The 25,268-nt window shown below is 38.2% G+C and overlaps 1 non-coding gene across 1 annotated transcript; it reads right to left on the bottom strand.

Annotated features, from left to right (window-relative positions):
• Nucleotides 1-7,905: 7,905 nt before the first annotated feature.
• LOC132542635 (U4 spliceosomal RNA) lies at nucleotides 7,906-8,046 on the bottom strand. The gene has a single exon (XR_009553599.1). It is a non-coding gene; the product is annotated as a U4 spliceosomal RNA (small nuclear RNA).
• Nucleotides 8,047-25,268: the final 17,222 nt, after the last annotated feature.

The raw sequence follows: 25,268 nt of genomic DNA, 5'->3' as shown, positions 1-25,268 counted from the left end.
AGCAGGTCTGCAGGTATCTGTCTTTCTCTCCCCCACCCCACCCCCGCCCCCGTCTTCCCCTCCTTTCTCCATTTTAAAAAAAGTGTTATGGGATTTGGGCGGTAGCGCAGCAGGTTAAGCGCATGTGGTGCAAAGCACAAGGACCTGCATAAGGATCCTGGTTCGAGCCCCCAGCTCTCCACCTGCAGGGGTGTCGCTTCACAATCGGTGAAGCAGTTCTGCAGATGTCTCTCTTTCTCTCCCCCTCTGCCTTCCCCTCCTCTCTCCATTTCTCTTTGTCCTATGCAACAGCAACAACATTGATAACTATAACAATAAAACAAAGGTAACAAAAGGGAATAAATAAATAAGTAAATAAAGTGTTAGAATAGCTTAGATACAAAGTACCGAGATCCCATACAGGTGGTAGTGAAGAAGTGAATGGGTTGTGAAAAATACATACAGGACACCCTGTGAAAACAGGTTGCATGAAAATTGGCAGAAAAAAGAATGCAGAAGGTCAGAGTGAGATCCTATATAACTCGTGCTCTGAGCCTGGGTGAGTATCAATTAATAGAAACCAGGAAACGTGGAGGAAGAACTGGTTTGGGAGGAAGGGAGGGAGGAAGGAAGGAGTTTCACTTTGGCTGTGTTGTACAGAAAGCATAAACAAGACACTGGGGAAAAATGTCAAGCAAGCAGCTGAGCTTAGATGAAAGGTCAGATTAGGCTATATATTTGGAAGTTATGTAAAGGTGGTGGCAAAAGCTTAGGTTGATTCAAACTAATTTAAGAAATCATATAGACAGGGTGAGGGAGACAGCATGATGATTATGCAAACAGACTCTCATGCCTGAGGTTCCTAAGTCCCAGGTTCAACCCCCCACACCACCATAAACCAGAGCTGAGCAGTGCTCTGATGTTTCTCTCTCTCTGTGTGTCTCTCTCCCTGCATCTCTCTCAAAAAAATAAATAAAATTTTAAAAAATAATATAGACTGCAAAGTGAGGAAGAAATATTTTAAATTTCCACCTGCCGGAATAGAAGGGAAAAGGGAAAAGAAAAGCTAACAAAGAGTACTGGTCAGAGACAGACGTAGTCAGGGTCAGTTCAGTTCAACAGAAGCTAGGTGGGAGGGAGCCCAACAGACACATAAGCATTATGCTGTAAATAAAATAATAAGGAGCCAAGTGGTGGCGCACCTAGTTAAGTGCACACATTACAGTGCAAAAGGATCCATTTTCAAGCCTCTGGTCCCCACCTGCAGGGGGAAAGCTTCACAAGTGGTGAAGCAGGGCTGCAGGTGTCTCTGTCTCGCTCCCTATTTTGTCTCTGTCCAATAGTTAAGTAAATAAAGATAAAACTATTTAAAAAGAAATAAAGAAATAAGTAATACAGTATAGTCCATACTTTAGAAATATGATGCTGCTAGGATTGGCCAGAAAGCTCACTGAGGATGCCTGCTTTGCCAAGCACACAATGAGCCCTTCACCCCCAGTGAGTACAGTGAGAATACTAAGACAATGGGTAGAAAAAAATTTGGTTGATGTGAGGTATCTCATCCCTTCTTCTTCTTCTTCTCCTTCTCCTCCCCCCCATACACACACACACACACACATATATGAAAAGTATGTCTAAGGGTGGGGGTAGATAGCATAATGGTTATACAAAGAGGCTTTCATACCTGAGGCTCTAATGTCCCAGGTTCAACACACACACACACACACACACACACCTTGCCACCCTCATAAGCCAGAGCTCATCACCTGATCAGTGCTCTGGTTTAAAAAAAAAAAAAAAAAGGAAGGAAGGAAGGAAGGAAGGAAGGAAAAAAAGAAAAAAGAAAAAAAAAAAGAAAGAAAGCCAGACCTTCCACTTCTACACTCCCATAATAATCCTGGATCCATGCTCCCAGAAAGACAAATAAGAAAGCTTTCAAGAGAGGGGATGGGATACAGAACTCTGGTGATGGAAATTGTACCCTTATATCTTATGGTCTTGTTGGTATTTTTTATAAATAAGTTTTTAAAAGTTATATATATGAATATTTTTGAACACTAAAAGAAAAAGACTTGAAAAAAGAAAAAGAAAAAGTTTGTCTATATGAAAAGTTGACCAGGAGTAATGAAGCCTTGGTAACAAAAAAAAAAAAAAAAAAAAAAGTGATGCCAGGGCCCCGGAAGTATCTTACTGGCATGAAGGTATCACTGATCTTGTAAGCTTAAGGTCCTGGTGGCAAAAAAAAAAACTAAAATTATTTACAATAGTTCATGGCTTCTTATCCTGACTATAACTAATTTCATAACTCCAGTATTAAAATATAATTTTCCTTGAGAGCTTATTTGGAGGTTCTAGCAGGGAGATTATATATATATAATTTCCCCTAGTTAGCAACACTGGTCATACTTAAGTCTTTTGCTCACTATCTGCAAGTGGGTTTTTCTTATGGTATTTCACTATTCAAAAGAGCTAAAATTTGAAGAGGGGTGAAAGAGAACTTTTAGGTTGCTGGTGTGTGATGAAATCATACTCATGCAAGAATGACTGCAATGTAAAGCATTAACCCCTCAATTTTAAAAAAAAAAAAAAAGCCAAATACACACACACACACACACACACACACACACACACCAGAGCACTGCTCAGCTCCAGCTTTGGGGGTGGGGGATGGGTGAGTGAAAGGCGGGTTGAACTTGACACTTTGAAGCCTGGGCAAGAAAGTCTCTTTGCATAACCATTATACAATCTACTGCCCCCACTACGCCCTTTTAGGAATCTTAATGTAGATCACACAATAGAAAAGGGTAAAGAATAAAGAGATAGCATAATGATTGAGCAAAGACTCACCTGAAGCTCTAAGGTGCCAAGTTCAATCCTCAGCATTACCACAAGACAGAGCTGAGCAATGCTCTGGTCTCTTTCTGCATCTTTCCCTCTATATCACTTCTCTCACTAAAATTTAAAAAAAATAATTAGGGGGCCGAGCGGTAGCACAGAATACAAAGTGCAAGGACCTGCCCAAGGATCCCAGTTGGAGCCCCATCTCCCCACCTGAAGTGGGTGGGTCGCTTCACAAATGGTGAAGTACGTCTTTCTCTCCCCCCATCTTCTCCTCTCTCAATTTCTCTCTGTACTATCCTATTAATTAAAAAAAGGGGGGGGGGGGAGTCGGGCTGTAGCGCAGTGGGTTAAGCGCAGGTGGCGCAAAGCACAAGGACCGGCATAAGGATCCCAGTTCGAACCCCGGCTCCCCACCTGCAGGGGAGTCGCTTCACAGGAGGTGAAGGAGGTCTGCAGGTGTCTATCTTTCTCTCCTCCTCTCTCCATTTCTCTCTGTCCTATCCAAAAACTACAACAATAAAACAACAAGGGCAACAAAAGGGAATAAATAAAATAAATATTTAAAAAAAAAAAAAAGGAAAAATGGCCGCCAGGAGCAGTGGGTTCATAGTTCAGGCACTGAGCCCCAGTGATAGCCCCGGAGGAAAAAATAAAGAAAGAAATTTAATTATACATATTTTTTAATAGGAAAAGGTACTTAAGATGTTTTGTTTTGTTTTGTTTTTCCCTCCAGGGTTATTGCTGGGGCTCGGCTAGGTGCCTGCACTACAAATCCACTGTTCCTGGAGGCCATTTTTTACTATTTTTGTTGCCCTCATTGTCGTTATTGTTGCCATTGATGTTGTTGGATAAGGACAGTGAGAAATCAAGAGAGAAGGGGAAGACAGGGGGAGAGAAAGACCCCTGCAAATCTGCTTCTCCGCTCGTGAAACGAGCCCCCCTTGCAGATGGGCAGCTGGGGGCTAGAACCGGGATCCTTACCCGGATTCTCGCGCTTTGCGCCACGTGCGCTTAACCTGCTGCGCTACCACCCGACCCCCAAGCTGCTTTTTAAAAGGAAAAGGGACTTAAGATCCAGCAACCCAGGGCCTGGCAGTAGCGCCTAGGGTTAAGCGCACAGGCGCGAAGCTCAAGGATCGCGATGCAAGCCCGGCGCCCCACCTGGATGGGAGGGTGGGGTGTTTTCACAGGCGGTGAAGCAGGTCTGCAGGTGTCTGTCTTTCTCTCCCCCTCTCTGTCTTCCCCTTCTCTCTCCATTTCACTCTGTCCTATCCAATAACAACATTCTAACAACAACGGCAACAAAAATGGAGGAAAATGGCATTCAGGAACAGTCGATTCGTAACGAGTGCAGGCACGGAGACCCAGCGATAACCATGGAGGCAAAAAAAAAAAAAAAAAAATCCAGCAACCTCCTCAAAAGGGAAGGGGGGGTGGGTGTAAATAGCATAATGGTTATTTATACAAAGAGACTCAAAAAGGAAAAGTAAAAGGAGGAAGAAAGGGTATTCATGAAAACTGAGGGGCTGGCCAGTGGTGGTTCTATGCATAACTGCAATTTCTCCTTTTATATTTGGTCAGGTCCGGGCTGGGGTCTGAGTCAAACCAACGGGGCACAAGAGAACAGAGACTTTATAATAATGGTAATATAATAAAGGTACGTTACTTCTGAGCTCACAGTACTAAGCATGTTCAGAGAACCTGTTCTGTCATGTCCCTGGGGAAGACATTACAGATGAGAGCAAATTGACTGCTATCTGCCCTTGCCATTAAGCCTGAAACTAAGAATAGTAGTTTATCTCCTTGCCCAGAACAGCCCATCCAACCCATGTCTCGGGCTTCCTACGGAGGTCTTTCATCTGGAGATACCCCACAACATGACCAACTAACATTTATATCCTGTTTCTACATCATTTTGACTTCAACCATTCTACTGTATCACAAAATTTTTATTATTCCTTTTGGATTTAGACACTTGGAAAGGCTTTATAAAATTTACATAAATCCTTTTCTTTGTTGCTCACTCATTAATGTGTTCTAAACACCCTCTAAAGTAACTTCTGTCAACTTGTCAGGCATGTTTCCCCTTGTAAAAAGATTCAACTAACGTTTTTGTTCTAAATGACTGAATAGTAAAATATATCCAAAGTAACACACATATATACACCCCAAAGAACTGCTCAACTCTGCTTTAAGGTGCTGTGGGGGACTGAACCTAAGACTGGAGCCTCAGGCATCAATGTCCCGGCATACCCATTATGCTATCTCCCTCAATCAGACACATGATTTTTTTTGTAACCTTTCTACAAACTTTCTTATAATAGTACTTACATTGTTCTATGGGGTCAGGAGATAGCTCCCACAGTACAGAAAGATGGTTTCAAGCCCTGGTCACTCCATAAGGGCACTATGTATAGGCGAAGCTTACTGAGCACAAGACCTGGTATTATAATAGTGTTTCCCCTGTCTTTCTCCCTTTCTGTTTCTCTCTACCAGGAGGGAAAGGGGGGGGGGGGGCTGCAGGAGTGACAGAATCATGCAGGTACAAAGCCTCAGCAACACCAAAAAGACTCATATTGACACTAACCAATGACTTTAATTCTACTCATTACTTTTTTCAAAACTGAGTAAACTCTGTCAAGGGACTGATTATATCTGTTTTCTAAGAAAGTCAAGAATATTCTATTTTTCAATAATTCTATATGCTTCTGGTTTTAAATCAGGCTTTTAATAATGATTCCACCTAAGCATAGTCTCTATTAGTTTTATTCCTGAGTATAAAATGTACATATGAATACCAGCCAGTTCCACGGGTTGCTAGTGAATCTTACCTGGCTTTATTTTAACAAGAATGTTTATTTGGGTTCATTTTTAAACTGTGCCTTTTAAATTATTAAGTACTGTAAATATAGTACAACCATAAAAATACTTGAAAATCAGATTCACTTTTATCCTCCTTAGTTGCAATAATGCCTGGGAAGACCTTAGGTCTGGATCCCATCGCTGGTGCCACATTGAAAGAAAGCATTTTCTCCTCTAAAAAAAAAAAAAAAAAATCAAATAAAGGGAGGGAGGAGATAGCATTATGGTTATGCGAAGAGATTCTCATGCCTGAGGCTCCAAAATCCCAGGTACAATTCTGCACACCACTATAAACCAGAGCTGAGCGGTGCTCTGATAGAAAAAAGAAAAACTGGGAGTCAGGTGGTAGCGCAATGCGTTAAGAGCTGGTGATGCAAAGTGTAAGGACCGGTGTAAGGATCCCGGTTCAAGCCCCCGGCTGGGGGGGGGGGGTGTTCCTTTCACAGGCAGTGAAGCAGGTCTGCAGGTATCTTTCTCTCCTTGTCTGTCTTCCCCTCCTCTCTCCATTTCTCTGTCCTATCCAACAACAATGACAACAATAATAACTACAACAATAAAGAGACCAAGGGCAACAAGAGAGAATAAATTAGTAAATACTTGGGGGGGGGGGAGGAGAGAGAAATTTAAAAGTTGTGGTCCGGGAGGTGGCACAGTGGCTAAGGCACTAGACTCTCAAGCATGAGGTCCTGAGTTTAGTCCCGGCAGCACATGTAACCAGACTGATATCTGGTTCGTTCTCTCTCTCTCTTCCTATCTTTCTCATTAATAAATAAAATCTTTTTTAAAAAAAAAAAAAAGAAATAAAAAGTCAAATAAATAAAATTTGCGCAATCTACTCTCCCCTAAAAGTATGAGGGTTTCAGTTGTAATTTCAAACTTATTACAAAGCATCACAAATAATAAAAAAAATCATTTTCATCTTTCCTAAATTGTCAGCACATTTATTCTACAAAAATGATGTACTGTTTTTTTTAAACATCACATTATAAGCTATGTATTTTCAAAAATCAATATAAAAATCTGATTCAACTTTATTTTGATGATTTACTGATATGACTTTAGTTGAAGTTTTCTCAAAGTTTTCTGCAAAGAATAAAACTACAAATTCATTAAAAGACTATGCCCTGAACTGGGAATACAGCATATTGGTTTTGGTAAAGCCCCCAAGGCACCAAAGTTCCCAAGTTCAATGCCCAGCATCACCATAAGCAAGAGCTGAGCAGTGCTCTGGTAAGAAACAAAAAAGAAAGAAAGAAAGAAAGAAAGAAAGAAAGAAAGAAAGAAAGAAAGAAAGAAAGAAAGAAAGAAAGAAAGAAAGAAATATTATTTTTAAAATTGTTAGTGTTCTAGGAGGAAGTACAGTAGATGAGGCACTGGACTCCCTCAAGCATGAGGTCCTGGGTTCAATCCCCAGCAGCACATGTACCAGAGTGATGTCTGCTTCTTTCTCTCTCTACCCCTTTATTTCTCATAAGTAAATAAATAAAATATATTTTTAAAATGTGTTCTAGGAGAAAATTCAGGTGTCCTGCGCATCCTTCTCTTTTGAAGGCTGTAACAAGCATATGCCTCAAAAGACATACTTTGCAAGTACACTACTCTAGCACTTAATAATTGCATTCTACTATACAGTAACCGAAACTGTATTTTAAAGTGTGACAGCACCAACTCAACAATACAGGGACTAGAGACACCTGACTTCCATCTTTAAATATATAAATCTCTCAATTTCTGGCAGAAATAAATCTGTAAGAGACAAACTAGAATTTTCTAGATGTATAGTATTAATGGTTTAACATTAATATTTAAATCAAGCATCCACTTAATGCTAAGGAATTCTATTAAAACTCTTATCTAATCTTTAAAATACCAGAAATTCACTTATCTAAAATAGAAAAAGACATTCATTCCTTATATAGTAAGTACAATTCTAAAACAGAAGTTGATGACTTATTATTCTTGAGAATTTGAACAGTGCCCATATAATGAATTTATTTATGGGGAAAAATAAGCCAGTGAAAGCCTACTGTAATTAAAGGTGTTTGAGCACAGACAGATGTTGGTCTTCAAATGTTTGCTCTGTCAGCTGTCTAATCCACATTGACATCTCAGTAATTAGCAAACTGTCTATAATATTTTAAATGCAAATTCAACAAAATGAAGCTATTATATATTGGAAAATGAATACAGATCAGCTCTCAAATATACTTCTTTTTTTTTTTTTCTTCATAAAGACTGTCAAAAATTGCCAATGACAACTGTATTTCAAGTCGTCACGGCGGGGTATTGGGAAAAGTTTTCAACTAGCAATAATCGCGCCTCGGATAAACCTCATTGGCTACGATACTGCCACTGCGCAAAGCTCAAATATACTTCTATCTATTACTATGAGATGTTACCACACATGGTGGTACCCATGGCTAGATGAGCTTATACTTAGTATGAAGACCGTGCAAGGATATTTAAAACCAGAGAAGAGAGAGTATCGTGACTGACCTATGCTAAAAACAGAAATATTTACCTAAGATTAGATGCTTAAACAAAGGAATTAAAGTTATAATCTTTATGCCTGCCTTTCCTTTCACAAAGCCACTTTCTAAGACAGATAGGTATCCATTTCCTTTTTTTTTTTTTTTTTTAAGTTATGACAAGTAGTATTGCGAGCATTGGGGACTGAGAAATAAATATAATGCTGAAAAAATAACCTCTTGAAAAGTATATTTAGTGAAAGACAGGAAAAGTCTTGCTGTTAACATATTAACTCCAATTATTTCTTCTGGACATGATGAAAAATGAAAGTTAGTGCTGGAACTTAAAATATGGCATCCTTATTCTAAGGAATTGTTTTTATACTACTTCCCTACTTACACATCATATAAATGTTAATCAAATGTTAATCTAATAATATAAAGTCTTTTTTCCCCAAAGTTGCTGACCTACTTTGTGATTCTTTTTAAATGACACTGGTCATCTCAATTTCAGAAGAAGCAGAGGAAAGCTATAGTTTGATGAAACTATTTCTACACAAGAATGAAGTATTTTTAGCACCTCTCTGATTAAACATACAATCACAATAAGAATTCTCACCTGACCCCTGAAAATTTACAAAGACTATGACAGAGATTGATTTGCAGTCCTGTTTATCTTCTTGAAAACTGATCTTTTTGTTTTCTCCCTAATAAATGTCCCTGTATCAAGCACAAACCAAAATATTTGTCTTTTTTTTTTTTTAATTACAGAGAGAGAGACACAAGGAGAGAGACCAGAGCACAGATCATCTCTTATTATGTTGGTGCTGGGGACTGAACTTGGGACCTCAGCGTCTCTGGCATGAAAAGTCTTTTGAAGAGGCATTTTGTCTCCCTAGCCCAACCTTGTCATTGTTTTAGCATGACGAGAACAGTTAACACAGCCCGAATAAATGCACTCCTTAAGAAATGTGAAATGCAAATAATTTTGACATAGGTCTCAGGTTCAACCACCCACACCACCATACATCAGAGCTAAGCAGTGCCCTGGTGAAAACTAAAAAATAAATAAATACCCAGATTAACAATAATCAGGGGTAGTTGTGGCTACAACAGACACCCTGTCAGTTGCCACGTGTAGGGGCAAGTCTCAGGAGCAGTGGAGCTATTGTACAGGGACTGAGACTCAGAAATAACTCTGGTGGCAACAACAACAAAAAAAGGAGCTTTTTGCTAAAAACAATTAGATAATTTCCTGATGGTTAGCCTTTTAAAACCAATGAGGTTTTAAAAACCAGGTTTAAAAAGGTTAGGCTTTTAAAACCAGTGAGGTTATTAAACAGTTTGTGTATTTGTTAGCTATTATATAAACTGACATGAAGTCCTATGTCATAGAAAAAATAACTTATTAATTTCAATATTACCTTATCAGTTTTTGAGGTATTTTACATTCATTTAACTGTCAAATATTTGATGGTTTGACTAAACTAAAGCTAGTTATGTTTACAAGACAGGACATATTAAATCGGGACTGGAGTCATCCTTAAACTTCACTCTCTCCGAATCTGTTTGCTTTTAGAATTATTACATGTATTTCCCTCTCACTCCATAATATAGTCTGTTTTTGCTACTATGCACAGGTAAAAATAATTTAATAATTGCTTGCTCATTGAGTTTCCCCTGTACTTCCTCTACAGTATTTTCTTTATCCTTCAAAATTTAATTGTCCCTCCCACTAGAATCCAAGAGCAACAAAATTAAAGAAACAGTTATGTTTCTATCTACCAGCAATCAGTAATCCTAACAACAAATTTAGAAAACAATTCCAGGAAGAGGAGATAGCATAATGGTTATGTAAAAAAGCGACTTTCAGACCTGAGGCTCCAAGATCCCCATTCAAGCCCAGGTCTCATCATTTAAAGACTCAAATACTAGAAAGACAGACATGCACATGGACAGGAAACTTAATATTGTTAAAAGGGTGATATTACCCAAAGTGATCTAATAATTCAATGAAATTCTATCAAAATTCTAATAGCTTTCTATGCCACTAAAGAACCAATGCCCTATGGGTTTGTCAATATTTCCTTTTTATAAATAAAAAGTTGGGAAGAAAAAAAAAAAAAAAAGAACCAGTGCTCAACTTCATATGAAAACTCAATGGGGCTCCAAATGGCCAAAGTAGTACAAAACAGCCAAGTTTAAACAGTCACACTTTACAATTTCAAGACATAGTACAAACGTGCAGTAATAAAACTGCAATATTGGTACATGTGAGACATGTAGACTGATTATCTAGAATAAATAGTATTTAAAAAAAAAACAACCATATCATCATGCAATAGATTTTCAACAAAAATGTCAGACAATACTTCTCTATTCAACAAATAGTGCTGGGGTAATGGGACAGCCACTTAAGAATGAAGTTCAACTTTGAACACCTATGCCTTATAATATTATGAATTAATTTTAAAAATCTCGGGAGTCGGGCTGTAGCGCAGCGGGTTAAGCGCAGGTGGCGCAAAGCACAAGGACCGGCACAAGGATCCCGGTTCGAACCCCGGCTCCCCACCTGCAGGGGAGTCGCTTCACAGGCGGTGAAGCAGGTCTGCAGGTGTCTATCTTTCTCTCCCCCTGTCTTCCCCTCCTCTCTCCGTTTCTCTCTGTCCTATCCAACAACAACGACAACAACAATAATAACTACAACAATAAAACAACAAAGGCAACAAAAGGGAATAAATAAATAAAATAAAATATTTAAAAAAAAAAAATCTATAAATGTTAAGAACTAAAACCATAAAATGCTTAGGAAAAAAATATATTTATAACTACATTATATCTGCATTCAAATATGTATTTGTACAAATACTGCCCTAAAACTGTGTGTAGATAGTTCATCTTGCCTAATTCTGTAATCCCCCCTCTCTCAGGCCTTTGTTAAACTCCTTTTTCCTCCTAGATTAAACTGTATTTGATGAAAAACTTTTTTGCTAGAACTCTTAGAAACTGACTCCAAAACATGAAGACATGTCTATTGAAATAACCGAAATTCTGAATTAACCACAGCAAATACAGTTAGCTTTTTTCAGTTGCAGTATAACAGAATGCTACATTAAATAATCTACCTGTTTTAATTAAGGGAATTCTAATACATTTTAAATGTCTCCCCTTGGAGCTGTCCATGGTGCTCTCAGGAGTTGCTGGGAACAGTGCTTTGGGCATGCTTAGTATGCTCTACTGGCTGAGCTACTTCCCAGCCTCTCTAACCATTAATGAAGGAAAAAATGGAAATCTTTCAACCCAATCTTCTGTCATTGATCTTCAAAAACAAAGTATACTGTAAATATATATATATATATTAACAAACTCTAGAACCAATTATTAATGCAGAAATCTGAGATAATCCAATTATGTAATGCGTTTCTAAATTCTACCATTTAGAATGTCAATAGTTATGAAATTCAACCACTCATCAAAATAGACTAAATCTTTAAGTCAACTGAGAGGCAGTTTAGCTGTAAAGCAAGGGTTAACTGTAATCAGAAACCAAGCAAGCCCTCCTTTGGAAGGATCACAGGAAATGGTGACTTTCTTGGAAAATCCCAAATATTTTGAACACAGGAACATAACCATTTCTGACAAGCTATAAGGTCATAACATAAATGCTTCCATATTTTGTAGTTGTTAAAACCAGCAGCTCTCTACAATTTGACAAGAGCACAGAATTCATTCCACTTATACAAGATGCATTGTTTCAAAGTCCTTAAATCAGCGCAACATGATTTTTAGGAAGCATAAATATTTACTAAAGGACCTAATTAAAAAAACATGAAGAGGGTCAGACAGATAGCTAGCTGGACAGGTATGTACTTTGCCCCCAGCGCCACATGGGAAGTGCCATAGCATCAAGGAAAGCTCTGGCACTGTCTCTCCCTCTCCCTCTCCCTCTCCCTCTCCCTCTCCCTCTCCCTCTCCCTCCCACCTCCCTCCCCCTCTCCCCCTGCATCCTAGTTCTACTATCCACTCTGACACCATCTTTGCAGTCAGTATTTCTAGCCTACACCCATGTTAGCTATCAAGCTCAAGCAAAGATTACTAGAACATAGGCTTCTAGGAACATTCCTAAAACAGACTTCCTAGCTTCTTTCCACCCTAAGGTCTCTACTGTTATCTGCTCTATTCCTTCTTTGGGGTTCCTGATTATTAAACATTTTGTCCTGCTTTCCAGCTTACTGCACTTCAGCCACCAAGTTCCAGATGCCATTATGATTCTATCCTGACTTCCCTGGACCTGGAACCTCACCTTTCCAGAGCCTAACCCCACTAGGGAAATATAGAAAGAGTCTGGGGGTGTGCCCATGTCCAGCAGAGAAGCAATTACAGAACTCCCACCTTCTATACCCCATAAAGAATTTTGGTCCATATTCCCAAAGGGGTAAACAACAAGGAAGTTTCCCATGGAAAGGCTAGGACACAGAACTTATGGAATCATACCCCGTTGTCTTACAACCCTGTAAATCATTATTAAGTCACTAGTCAAAAATTAAGGGAAAAAAGCTCATCATTTCTCTTTGTGCCTTTTCTTTTTTTAAATGCCTTTTAAGGATCCCACACTGGAAATGCCAAAGTTCCTACATTGTTTTGTAGGCGGTTCCTAGCTGCCGACAGAAACTAGTTAGGAGGCAGAAAAAAAAGGGGGGGAGTTTTCAGACATAAACGTTAACCATTCGTGAAGGCCTGAGTTTTACAACTCCATTCCCTGCATGTAGGAGGTGGAGCAGTGCTGCTAAGTGTCTGTATCCACCCCCCCCTCCCCGTTTCCTTCTCTTTTTCTCGCTCATTCTGTCTCTCACGTCTATCAAAAATAAGGAAAGGGGGAGGTGGATTGACCACCAGAACAACAGAGATGCACAGGCACTACGCCCCAGCAATAACCCTGAAAGGAGGGGAAAACTTTAAATTTTCCCTGTAGAGAGGAGGGAAAAGTGAGAAGAATATGACAATGAAAGACGATCAATTAAAGATGTTACCTAATAAAGTCGTTTGATAAAAGGATCCTTAACAGTCACCAATCTAATATCTTTATCTTAATGAAAAAGGAGAGGAAAGGCATGAAAGTATGTTATAAGCAAGCACTGCAAAGACTTATCCAAGTCTGAACCCATAATAGTTGAGGAAGAGTTGTAAATAACAACTAATAAAGTCATAAGCCTCTCTGGCCAACATCAGCATTCTTCTTCACAGCTACCCTCAAAAGCCACAAGACTGATTTCAGGCCTCCTCAGTGAGTCTAGGCAGACTCCAAAGATAATGAGAGACCTCTTACCACTGTGATCTTGTGACTAACTTCTAGGGAAGGGGGAGGAAAGGAAGTGCCCAAACAGCAAGGTACAAGGATTTGGGAAGGAAACCTGTTGTGAATACATGCCGTTGTGGTCCAGGAGGTGGCGCAGTGGACAAAGCATGAGATCCTGGGTTCGATCTCCGCAGCACATGTACCAGAGTGATGTCTGGTTCCTTCTCTCTCTCCTCCTATCTTTCTCATGAATAAACAAATAAAATCTTTTTTAAAATAAATAAATGCATGCTGTTCTAAACAGGTTTAAAAAGGGGGAGTGGGGTAGGGGCATTTAAAGCACAGGTTCAGGATGGGGTCAAATGCATAATGGTTATGCAAAAAAAATTCTCATGCCTGAGACTCGGAAGTTCCAGGTTTCAATCCCCTGCACCACCATAAAAACTAGAGCTGATAGTGCTTTGGTTAATAATAATAATAATAAGCCGGCTGGTGGCGCACCTGGTTGAGGGCAGGTTACAAGGACCAGATTCCAGGCCTCAGTCCCCACCAGCAGGGGTAAAGCTTTGCAAGTGGTGAGGCAGGGCTGCAGGTGTCTCTCCCTCTTTTTCTCCAGCTTCCCTCTCGATTTCTGGCTGTTTCTATCCAATAAATAAAGATAATAAAAAATAATAATAATGTACAGGTTCATCAAACTCCTATAGCAACATCTGCATAATATCCAACACAAATTACAACTCTGAAAAATAATAATATTAAAGATTAAGTGTTTTAGGGTGGGGGTGGAGAGCATAATGGTTAAAGAGACTCTTGGGAGTTAGGCAGTAGCACAGCGGATTAAGCACAGGTGGTGAAAAGGATCGGCTTAAGCTCCTAAGGAGTGGGGGGGGGGGCAGGTCTGCAGGTGTCTATCTTTCTCTCCCTCTCTCTGTCTTCCACTCTTCTCTCCATTTCTCTCTGTCCCATCAACAACGATGACGTCAGTTACAATACCTACAACAATAAAACAAGGGCAACAAAAGGGAATAAATAAATATTAAAAAAAAAAAAAGGCTCTTATGCCTGAGGCTCCAGAGGCCCAGGTTCAATCCCCTGCACCACCATAAACCAGAGCTGAGCAATGCTCTGGTAAAAAAAAAAAAAAAAAAATTAAAAACAAAATTAAAATTATGTGTTTTCATGTGAATTAGCTCTAGTATGGCATTTAAGAAAGGGCTCACAGTCAAAACATTTAGTCCCAATATTCAAGGGCTTTTGGTAAGGGAAAAAGTAGTAAGGGTGGGGGCAAGTAGCATAATGATTACACAAAGAGACTCTCATGCCTGAAACTCCAAAGTCTCAGGTTCAATCCCACACACACACACCCCCACACATACCACCATAAACCTGAGCTGAGCAGGGCTCTGGTAAAATAATAATAATAATAATAAGTGTATGGAGAGCCCGAACAGTGGCATGCCTGGCTGAGTGCCCATGTTACAGTGCACAAGGACCTCAGTGCAAGCCCCATATCCCTGCAGTAGGGAGCTTTCCCAAGCAGTAAAGCTGTGCAGTATACTCTCTTTGTCTTTCTTCCTCTCTATTACAATCCTTCCCTCTTAATTTATGTCTCTACCCAAAAATGAATGAATAAAGTAGTAGTAGGTGTGTGTGTGTGTGTGTGTGTGTGTGTGTGTGTGTGTGTGTGTGTGTGTGTGTATCTTAAATGATAGGAGTCAGCATAAAATCTACAATTCCTTTTTTCCCTTAAGCACTTACTTGGTTCAGAATTTTATATTCTTTGCATGCAAGAGTACATGTTAGTAAATAGCATTCAAGACACAGGAATGAAAAAAAAAAAAACACTATACAAAAGCAAGCAGACATTTTAAGGTTCCTTGGAAACTTAGAGTACTTACTAAATGTTTACTCATTCCTAGAATTCTGATTTTAGTAAAGATGAGATGCTAGGAGAACTCTAGTGGTTATTTTAGAAGAATGCTAGTTCAAACTCTTAATAGCTCTGAGTTAAGAATACCCTAAGTCCCTAAATATACTTAAGATTCATAAAGACAAAAGGCACAAAGTACTTGGTATGTGCCAATTCTCCCCGTAACGATATAGTTCAGCAGAAATTTTCTATAGTTCTAATGAAAAATAACAGCAACCCTAGTGTCTGACTTTACATATGATCTCCAAAACACCACACCAATATTCTTTTTTGGAAATAGATATGAATTATTCTTTGCCCAGATTTCCCCTTCAACCATAGTTATTTGCTCTATTAATAAAATAAATACATGTTAACAAGAGAGACCAGATCACTACTCTGCCCATCCATTGTGCCAGGGTCTAAAGTTGGGGTCCCAGGACTGCAAAGCATGTGCTCTGTCCACTGAGCCTTCTCCACAGTCACCATAGTTATCTCCCTCAATAACAAGACCATTCTCACTTCCCTCTGCTATAACACTGAGCTTGTTTCAGCTTCTGTTCCATTAAGACACTGAATACTGTTTTGAAATGAAATAAATTCAAAATAACAGCATTTGTGAGATTAACATGAAAACTTTTGTGCTGATTTCTGTAGCTCAGTGTGAATAATGGTACTAAGTGCTACTATTTTTTCCCTCTTTTCCTCAGGAGGTGGACTACATTTCCAGATACAGTGAAAAGACTACCAACAGAGTAATAGTTACACCAATAACACATAACCAGAACTGCTGAGAGTATAACATAGATTTTAGAGTTATTGCACAGAGGAAACAATAATCACAGTACTCCAACTCTTAGTAAAAACTAGCTCACAGGTACAAACAGTTTCAATTTAATTGTCTGATAGACATTTACATTTTCATGTACTAAGTAATGCCTTTCAAAGTGTTTAAAAACTTTCTGTAAAATAACCACATGTCTAAATAATATTAAGAATTTTAAAGCTGTTTTTAATAAGTTAAAAAATTATTATAAAGCCATTGCTGAAATAAAAACAGGTAATAAAACATGCTAAAGTCATGCTATAATTCAAGATACTATCTCTCCCCAAAAAAAACAATATTTATATAATTCAGTTTTCTAATAAAAATTATCTGACCGGTATTTCTAGTTCTAAAATTCTATGGTTTTATAAATTATATGTTTTTATAGTTTCATTAGGTACAAAGTATTGTTACACAGAAGAAGATGGTATCTAAATGAGTTTACTATACTTTCAGGAGAATACATAGCCTAGGCGCAGATGCAGAAGTCATGAAAGCACTCATCTGAAAGGTGTACACACCCTTGTATTCAGAGCTGTACTATTTACAATAGCAAAAAAGATAGGAGTGACCTAAACACCCATGCACAGAGATGACTACACGAAGAATATATATTCAACCAAACAATATTCTGCAGTCAAAATGATGAGACTGTATCATTTAGAACAAAATGAATGGAACTAGAAAGTGAGAATGCTAAGTGATCTAAGAGGTGATGGGTCACTACTGGATGGTTTTGCTGATATGTGGAAGAGAGATGAATAAATCAAATGAATTTCAAAAGCTAAAGAAAGTAACCAAACTGTCTCTTGGCCCTTGTGAGAACTGTAGTTATTATATGGAAGTGGGTGGGAGAGAAGACACACAGAAGACTTCTTCAGTGGAGGGTACAGTGATTTATGCACATGATGTGTGGTTGTGAAATTATATCCTGAAATCTTAAGAGTTTTGTAAAAACTTTCAAGAATGCATAAGCTGCAGCTCTCAGGAAGATTTCAAATGTAGACCAAGAAGCAAGGGCAGGAGTAGACAGCACAATGGTTATGCAAGAATCCTCATGCTTGAGTTTCCCAGGTTCCAGGTTAAATCCCCGCACCACAATAAGAGCTGAGCAGTGCTCTGGTCTTAAAAGAAAAAAAAAAAAAAGGGGGGGGGGGTTGTCGGGCGGTAGCGCCGCGGGTTTAGCGCCATGGGTTAAGCGCATGTGGTGCAAAGCGCAACGACGGACTTAAGGATCCCAGTTCGAGCCCCTGGCTCCCCAACTGCAGGGAAGTTGCTTCATAAGTTGTGAAGCAGGTCTGCAGGTGTCTTACCTTTCTCTCCCCCAACCCCCGTCTTCCCCTCCTCCATTTCTCTCTGTCCTATCCAACAATGACGACATCAATGACCACAATAATAACTACAACAATAAAACAACAAGGGCAACAAAAGGGAATATAAAAAAATTTTAAAGGAAGAAAAAGAAGAAGCAAGAGAAATAACACAAGTTTAATCATGTTATAAGACAATGCCAAGTTGAGCAACATATATAAGTGGGGGGTAGGGGTAGATAGCAAAATGGTTATGCAAAGAGATTCCCATGCCTGAGGCTCCAAAGTTCCAGGTTCAATACCCCGCCCACCACCATAAGCCAGCGCTGAGCAGTGCTCTGGTAAAAAACAATAATGATAACAATAAATAAATAATAGTAATAATAAAAGTGGGAGATGGGGAGAGCAACTCATCAAAATGTAAAATATAGGTATGCTGACAAGGTCTGGAAAGTTAAATGAGGCTTAATCTTCTAAGCTGTGCATGCATAGGATTTGGATCAGTAGAAAAACAGAGTGCCACAAGCAAGGATTAGTCAATACTGGTGAAAGAAATTTGGCTGGAGCCAAAGCTTTTTGTACATAGCAGTGAGACTAAAGTACTATGTGCCAGGACGCCAACCAACAGGCGATTACAAGACACTGAAAAAGTAAGAGAGGATAAAAGAATTTTAGAAAGCTTAGTTTTTATTAAAGGGAAGAGAGTTACCACTAGATAAAAGAAAAAAAAAAAAAAGCAAAATGACATGTCAAATAAAGAAGAACATTCATCATTTTCGTTTTCAAGTCAAAGAATATCTACTACTGAAGCTGAACTAATTGGTTACCTCAATAAAATGTAACAACTTTTCACTTTACTCATCCTATAAAATGGTTTTAGTTTAGATGCTTTGTCTAATTAAAACCTTTTACTGCATTTCTCAAATATCACATAACAAACATAACATTCTGGTTCAGAAAAATTGGGACAGTCCTTACAACTTGCTCAAAAGGAATCAAATATTGCTTCACAGTTTCATTGATTCTGGTGGACCATAGGTTGGCATTTAGGCACTAGAAGAAATAAATTATTGGTCAATGAAACTAACCCCTCTCAAAATTCATTAGTTTACTTTGTTACTTACTGTAGTAAGGAATTTTAATTGCTTTACAGACCCTGTAAATGTACTATATAGAAACAAAATGAAGAGGGCCAGGCGGTGGCGCACCTGGTTAAGCACATGCATTACAATGCGCAATGACCCAGGTTCAAGTTCCTGGTCCCCCCACCTGCAGAAGGAAAGCTTCACAAGTGGTAGAGCAGGGCTGCTCTTTCCTTTCTCAATTTTTCTGTCTCTATTCAATAGTAAATAAATATACAAGTATATATATATATCTTTATGTTTATTTATTTTCCCTTTTGTTGCCCTTGTTGTTTTTCATTGTTGTTGTAGTTATTACTGTTGTTGTTATTGATGTCGTCATTGTTGGATAGGACAGACAGAAATGGAGAGAGGCGGGGAAGACAGAGGGGGAGAAAGATAGACACCTGCAGACCTGCTTCACCGCCAAGGAAGCCTTACAGGAGGGGAGCGGGTGGCTGAAGCCCGGGGCTTGAACTGGGATCAGTACGCCGTCCTTGTGCTTTGCGCCACGTGCGCTTAACCCGCTGCGCTACCCCCCGACTCCCTTAAGTATATAATTTTTTTAATTTTTAAAAAGAAACAAAATGAGCATTTGTTATAGTGGTGACTTCTAAACTAAAATAAAATTCATTGAAACTTTCCAATAAAGTCTCAAAAAAAAAAAACCAGGTTTGTGCTATTACTTGTTACTTATTTATATTAATTTCCCCTTTTGTTGCTCTTGTTTTTTTATTGTTGTAGTTATTGTTATTGTTGTTGATGTTGTAGTTGTTAGATAGGACAGAGAGAAGTGGAGAGAGGAGGGGAAGACAGAGAGGGGGGAAGAAAAAAACAGGCAGACCTGCTTCACCGCCCTGCAGGTGGGGAGCTGGGGGTTCTAACCCGGATCCTTACACTGGTCCTTGCACTTTGTGCCACATGGACTTAACCCATTGCGCTACCGCCCAACTTCCTTTACTTGCTATTTCTAGCCAATTAATCTCACTATACATTTATAATACATAAATACGTATGTGTGTGACATCATTTAAGTGGCTATTTTAAAATATATAATTTCAATGACATTTTAAATGTTCTATTATTCTCATCCACTATCAAACTGCATAAATTTCACTTAAAACTCAGTTCATTTGATATGTTAACTTACTGTGAAAAATTACATAGAAGTTTAACTTTCACAGCTCAGTTTAAACATACTTGGAAAGATAGTCATTTAAGAAATCTAGTAGTACAATTGTTTTGTTGTTGTTGTTCCAAGATCTATCTATGACTAAGACTGACTGAAAAAAGAGAAAGGAACCAGAGCACTGCTCAGTTTTAGTATAAATGGTGCTGGGGATCAAAATGCTAATAAAAAAGATAAGCCTCAGCCATGCAGACCCTGTGCTCTACTGCTGAGTTCTCTACCTGACCTTCAACTGGCTCTCTCATAAAACTGAATTATAACAATGTAAAATGAGTATCAATTTGGATTCATCTGGTTTTCTAAACTGGGATTGTGTTTTTTTCTTAATTTTTGTTCTTTCAGATGATGCTTTTTTTTTTTTTAGTTTTTAGTGTTGTTTTTTTTTCCAGAAAATTGATCAGCTCTGCCTTATGGTGGTGCAGGGTATTGAACCTGGGACTTTGGAGCCTAAGGTATGAAGCTCTTTGCATAACCATTATGCTATCAACCCCTGCCCAAAAATTAATTTATGAATATGATACTGAAATTACTGCCAACATAAGGGGTTAGAGAAATGTGAGATACTAGAATTTATTTTTCTAGTTAGCTGACTACAAGATGCTAAAAAGCATGATCCAATTAATCCATGGGTTTCACTGATTGTTCCCTGGCAGCATTCTGCCAACAGTTTGAAACACATGCAACCATTCCAAAGCGTAAGGGTGTAAGTACTAAAGACAGAAGGAGCTGCTACCATCTACCTTCCAGGAACACTGTAAGGCGTAAACAAGGCTACTTGAATAAAATTCTAGACATACAGCAGGTGCTTACTGCCCACGGCTCACTATACCTTCTGTGATTGCCTAAGCTTTAAAATATTAAACACAGAACAGTCCTGCATTCATTACTTCTTGTTCAGGATGATAAACTGATTACTTTCTAGTGCACAAGCACTGAGAAGATCAGAGCTATGAAACAAAAACAAACAAATCAAAACCATGTCAGAAAATATTAGGCTTTTTCTCATAAAGGTCTCTTTTAACATTTTTCCCATTTACTGAGGAAATTATATTTTTAATAGTAACAACTCTGAAATAAAGATATGTTATACCTCCATAAAAACATCTCCTATTTCAAAAGAACCTTACTTTTCCTTAGTATGTACTTATTTATGTCACCTCATGATAGGATAGATTTGTAGAAGTTAAGACTGGCTTAGGCACATTCTACGGTGATGTGCTTCACGTGATAAAACTAGTTCTGGAGAGGAAATACTAGATTAAAATGAACCACCTACTTATCCCACTTGTACTATGGATTGTTTATCTTTGAAGAAACACTACTGTGAAAAAGACAAGAAAGGAAAACCTGAGAATGACATTTAGGGAAAAGCATTGTTAAAAGAACAGAAACTACAGTCAGAACCTCATTATATAAAGAAGATCAAAGTCAAGCAACTGAAGAAAGTTTGCCAGGAGTAAGTGGTAGGGACATCAGATTTTTCTATTCTAAACTAGTGATTTAAAAATTAAATGAAAAAATAAAATAAAATAAAATAAAAAATTAAGTGAAAACTTAATACATATGCCCTTTATTGTGCTGCACAAAACAATCTAGGATAGCTTGTCCACACTAAAAACAGGTATGAAGTGTTCAGGGGACACACACAAACTGGATAGAGACAGACAGACGTTGCAAGTGAGGACCAGGGGCTTGAATCTTGCAACCTATTGTGTAGGGGGGGGGGGGCCAAGATGAAACACCAAAACTGGATCATGTGATTTAGACAAATTCTTGTCATTCTGATACAAGGAATACTATCTTGGATGGCAATGAAAACTTTAACCCTGAGTACTAATTTAAAGCTGAGCTTTTGTTATTTTTAAATCACATAACACAAATATTCTACACTTGGGGAGACACATGAGTCCCAAGAGGACATAAGAAGCTTTAAAATATATTCATTACATGATTTTCTTCAAAACTCTGAAAAGGAAATTCCCTATCACTTGTGGTCTACATCCACACTGTAAGTTTTCAAAAGCTCATTACTACAGAAAATAAGAAAAGTAGATTCCCTTAATATTAAACAAGTAAATTCACTTGTCTAAAACCCATAAACTCTTGCAAATGTTTACTGCATACATATTATTTTAATTATTTTATATTGTTTTAAAGCTTCATAAAGTGAAAACAGAAAGTCTATATCTGATTATCTTTATTCAGTATAACTTTTCCTGTTCTTTTTCTCATAGAAACAGAGAAATCGAGAGGGGGCAGGTGAGGGTGGAGGGAGAAAAAGGGAGAGAAGTTTCCCTCCTTTAAGTGGAGACCAGGGGTTTGAACACAGATCCTCCTGCATGGTAATGGTGATGTTCACACTCACACACTCTACTCAGTGTGTCAACACCCAGCCCCTTCAGCATAAAATGTCTAAGAGCTGTATGTCTGGTTGCTTAATAATAGTTTCTCATTTCTTGCTGTTGAATAGTATCCTACCCTATGAGTATTATAATTTATTCAAAAATCTGCCCTGCTGATATATACATTTGGACCTTTCCCAAGTTTGAGGCTATTATGAATAATACCACTATCAGTATCCACATATTCGGGGGTTTTGTGAGTATGTGCTACATCTCTTTGATAAATACTGAGTAATAAATCTTTTCACTGCTGTTTTCTCAGTACTCAGAACAGTGCTTCTATGTTGCTGGTAGTTAGTATATGGAGGAATGAATAAATGAAATCTGATAAATAGACATAATTTTAAAAGCAGCGAGGCAAAGCTGATCTCTGTCAACTTTCTTCACTAATTCCTCTTTGTATGCCTACTATATTTTCTGTGATTCTGGGCCAAGAATTTCCCTTTTTCTTTTCTTTTCCAAGATACAGAGGCAGAGAGGGAGAGAGACACAACAGCTTTAAAACTTCCTTCAATGCAGTGGGATGTGGGCTTGAACCTGGGTCGCACGAATGGCAAAGCAGCACACTGTCAAGTGACCTATTTTGCAAGCCCTCTGGGACAATTATTTCTTTAGTTATAAAACCTATTTCATAATATTTACCTATTATGTAATAATAATATGTAATTATATCTCTTCTGCAGTGTCCTGAACTGATCACTTAGACTTACTATTATATTTAAATTTCAACATAAAAAAAAAAAAACTGAGTAATATGGTACCAAGGGAAAAAAAAAAAAACTTTCCAAGAATTTTGGAAATCTCTTCCCAAAGGAAGAAGCAGAATGGATGGGTAAACTGGGACATAGCAGACAACTGCACGCTGAAGGATAGAACTGGACTTTTAGTAGAGCTCTTCAATGCAGTATATATGCATTGATTTCCAGGGGTATACACCTGAAATGCAATGTTACTTCCAAAAAAAAAAAAAATGTCAGTCTCCAAAGTCTCCCTTCTCAATTTCTCTGTGTCCCCATCTAATAAATAAAATTTTTTAAAAAGAAAAAAAGTATGGGGAGTTGGGTGGTAGCATAGCAGGTTAAGTGCATGTGGTGCCAAGCACAAGGACCGGTGTAAAGATCCCGGTTCAAGCCGAAGGCTCCCCACCTGCAGGGGAATCGCTTCACAGGCGGTGAAGCAGATCTGCAGGTGTCTTTCTCTCCCCCTCTCTTTCTCTCCTCTCTCCATTTCTCTCTGTCCTATCCAAGAACAACAACAATAAAACAACAAGGGCACACATGGCCTAAAAATGGTGAATTCAGAGAAAATGTTATGCCATGTACAAATTATTGTATTTACTGTTGATTGTAAAATATTAATCCCCTAATAAAGAAATTACAATAAATTAATTAATTAAGTAATTACAAACAAGGGCACCAAGAGGGAATAAACAAATAAATAAATATTAAATAAAGAAAAAAGTATGTATAAACAATAAAACATCTATGTAGGATAATTTAAGTAGAAAAACAGTCCAACTGTCTTATTTCTGCATCCTTAATTTCATGTTACTTCAAATATTTAGAAAAAGCCATCAAGTGACAAACTACAAACAACTCTTCAGGGAAAGTCTGCTGGAAAAATGAAGGAGAGACATTTTATACTTCTCTAATATTTGGTTATAGTGACGTATCTTCTGCATCAATAAATCCAAACAAAATACATGTACTATGCTATTGGTTAAACTGAAGCACTGAGAGACAGAGACCCGACTCTGTGCATGGAGTTTCACTTTTTATTTAAAATCTTCGCTTACATGGGAATCTATCTATGGCATCAGGTGAGAGAGTAGAAAAAGATTCATCCTCTATCACTGAGGATCAGCAGCAATCTGACTATTTTAACAATCCTGTAAGACAGAACTCTAAAATGAAAGGAAAAATAATGAGATTTAGAGATAAAAGACTGTAATGTGACAGCACTGTGAAAGATAAACGTATGTGGTGCAAAGCACAAGGACTGGCATAAGGATCCCAGTCCCCGGCCCGGTCCCCGGCCCCCCACCGGTGGTGAAGCAGGTCTGCAGGTGTCTATCTTTCTCTCCTCCTCTCTGTCTTCCCCTGCTCTCTCCATTTCTCTCTGTCCTAACAACAATGACATCAACAATAACTACAACAACAATAACAACAACAAAAACCCCACAGAATAGTCTGAAGTATCACTGTGCCACCACCTGGACCACAATAATGTAAAGTATCAAGACATCAAATTCCACCCTCTAAATGAGACTTTTTCTGTAAAAGATCGTGCCACATATATGAAACACAAAATCTTCTATTTGTGAAAGGGTATGATTGATTTCAGCATGTTTTCCTAATCCCATTTGCTCTAGACGCTTGCATTCTGTCATTTGATGGATTCTGAGTCATCAAGATCTTAAGAAGAAAATTCTATCCACTATTTGGAAAAACAACTTTCCATTCAATTTTACCAATAAAGTATTTCAGTTCCTAAGCACATGGCCTGACAGCTATTATTCCATAGCATATCAATGTCGAAGAAGGTCTAAGATAAACAGGGTAGGAATAGAATATTTCCAAATACTGAAGACAGTAGTAATTTTTCAGCACTAACCAGAAGACACACTACCATGTCCTATTTTAAGAAAAACCATTCTTAAGATTTAAATAGGTCATTAGTTTATCTTTGTCAGAAAGAGTAACTGTTATTACCATATTCCTTTTTTGGGTAGAATCACAGTAATATGATTTCACAACTGGCACAGTACATACACACATGCACAAACACACAGGAGTGTGTTACGAATAACTCATCTATCTTTATATTGCCTATATATTGTGCGATGTGACAATACTAGAAATGCTGTAATATGTTCTCTAGCTTTGTTTTTAGGTTGGTTATAATTCAATAAAATGATATAGTTTGAAAAATCCTACTACAGAATAGGATGTGGAAAGATTTAACATCTCGGGCAGAGGTAGAGAGCATAATGGTTATGCAAAGAGACTCTCAAGCCTGAGTCTCCAAAGTCTCAGGTTCAATTCCCCCACACCACCCACCACCAG

This window comes from Erinaceus europaeus, chromosome 1, assembly GCF_950295315.1.
Source record: "Erinaceus europaeus chromosome 1, mEriEur2.1, whole genome shotgun sequence".
Lineage (NCBI taxonomy): Eukaryota > Metazoa > Chordata > Mammalia > Eulipotyphla > Erinaceidae > Erinaceus > Erinaceus europaeus.
Note: the sequence above shows the minus strand (reverse complement) of the source record. Positions and strands in the feature narration are given on the sequence as shown.